This window comes from Mandrillus leucophaeus, unplaced genomic scaffold, assembly GCF_000951045.1.
Source record: "Mandrillus leucophaeus isolate KB7577 unplaced genomic scaffold, Mleu.le_1.0 Scaffold29, whole genome shotgun sequence".
In the NCBI taxonomy this organism is placed as follows: domain Eukaryota; kingdom Metazoa; phylum Chordata; class Mammalia; order Primates; family Cercopithecidae; genus Mandrillus; species Mandrillus leucophaeus.
In genome coordinates, this window is record NW_012103031.1 from 71,119 (window position 1) to 73,106 (window position 1,988).

Genomic DNA, 1,988 nt, shown 5'->3' on the forward strand with positions numbered 1-1,988 from the left:
GCCTGTAATCCCAGCTACTCAGGAGGCTGAGGCAGGAGAATTGCTTGAACCCAGGGAGTGAGGGTTGTAGTAAGCCAAGATCAAGCCACTGCACTCTGGCCTGGGTGACAGAGTGAGACTCCGTCTCAAAAAAATTATAAAATAAAACAAAATTAGTTCAGACCAGGCACAGTAGCTCACACCTGTAATCCCAACACTTTGGGAGGTCAAGGCAGGAGGATCACTTGAGGCTAGGAGTTCAAGACGACCCTGGACAATATAGCGAGACCCATCTCTACAAAAAAAAAAAAAAAGATAAAAAGAAAAATAGATCTAAATAGGTCTGCCCATCCCTAAGGGAAGATGCTTTGCAGAGAGAAACTGCAGCTCTTCCTCTTCCCAGCAGGCTCAAGGGACAGGATTGCAAAGGCAGCCAGTGAACTCACCGAGGCCAGGCCTGCTGGGAGAGCTTTGTGAGGGGCTGTGCCTCTCATGTCTCCTGGGGGACCTCATCCTTATTGAGAGTCACTGAAGGGACCCTAAATAGGAGGCACTGTGGACACCCACCAAGGGACACAGCCTGAGCATCGGTTGTGCAGCTGGCTGCACCAAAAATCCAGGGGACACATTATATAGCCCTGGCCTCAGGGTGTGTGGTCAAGTTGAGGAAGTGAGCAAAGAAATGAAAAGCATCTCTTCGTTAGTCCTCCTTCCCAACATGGCACAGTCTATTAACATCACGGAGCTGCATCTGCCGCAACTAGAAATGCTCAAGAACCAGTTGGACCAGGAAGTGGAGCTCTTCTCCACGTCCATTGCCCAGCTCAAAGTGGTACAGACCAAGTATGTGGAAGCCAAGGACTGTCTGAACACGCTGAACAAGAGCAATGAGGGGAAACAATTACATGTCCCACTGACGAGTTCTATGTATGTCCCTGGGAAGCTGCATGATGTGGAACATGTGCTCATCCATGTGGGAACTGGGTACTATGTAGAAAAGACAGCTCAGGATGCCAAGGACTTCTTCAAGAGGAAGATAGATTTTTCTAACCAAGCAGATGGAGAAAATCCAACCAGCTCTTCAGAAGAAGCACGCCATGAAACAGGCTGTCATGGAAATGATGAGTCAGAAGATTCAGCAGCTCACAGCCCTGGGGGCAGCTCAGGCTACTGCTAAGGCCTGAGAGTTTTTGCAGAAATGGGGCAGAGGGACACCCTGTGGGCATGGCTTCCTAGTGCTGGGAAGAGTCTTGTGCTTAATGCCAATAAATGTGCCAGCTGGGCAAAAAAAGAAAGAAAGAAATGAAAAGCTAAAGAGTCCAAATGAGGTGGAGCTCAGAGCCCAACAATAACACTATTGGTGGTAACTCAGGGGAGGGGCCAACAGGGAGCAGGGCTACTCTTGGGGTCTTCCACTTCAATTTCTTAATACGTTTGATCAATTTGCCCAGCATGAAGATACTTGTTTGCAAAAAGTTTTGTTGTTGTTTTTCAGAGCAGTCTCTGTGGAAAGGCTGAAGCCACGTGGTCAAGCACCATAGCCAGCCAAGACGCTGCAAACCAAGCTGGAGGTTTCGGGGGTTTCCAGTCCTTTTTTATTTTTTTATTTTTTCTAAGGATCAAGCACCATAAAATTCCATCGCTGTTCTGGAGACACAGACATAAATGGAGAATGGATCCCTGTTGTAAGTAAAGATTACCAGGCTCCTGGGGAGATGGATCCCAGATCTACCCGCTTCTGTCCACCACCCCTTCTGTCCATCACCTCTCTACTACTCACACCCCCTTCTGCTCCAGTCACCAGACTCCTGATCTCAGCCTCTGCCCCACTCCAGGCCCTTGCCTGAGCCATTCCTACACCTGCAGTGCCCTCCTGCTCTTCCTCTTTCTCTCACCTGTGAAAATCCCACCTGTCCTTTAGAGTTCTACACCTTCCTCATCTCCTCCAGGAAGTCATGTGCAATCAGGAAGTGACCTCTTCCACTCCTGAAATTTTTTTTTTTTTTTTT

At 48.4% G+C, this 1,988-nt stretch overlaps 1 pseudogene across 1 annotated transcript; it reads left to right on the forward strand.

Moving 5' to 3' along the window:
* Positions 1–678: 678 nt before the first annotated feature.
* Positions 679–1,270, forward strand: LOC105543661 (annotated as a pseudogene). Its single transcript, XR_001006654.1, has one exon. The product of XR_001006654.1 is annotated as a prefoldin subunit 5 pseudogene (transcript).
* The last annotated feature ends 718 nt before the right edge of the window (positions 1,271–1,988 follow it).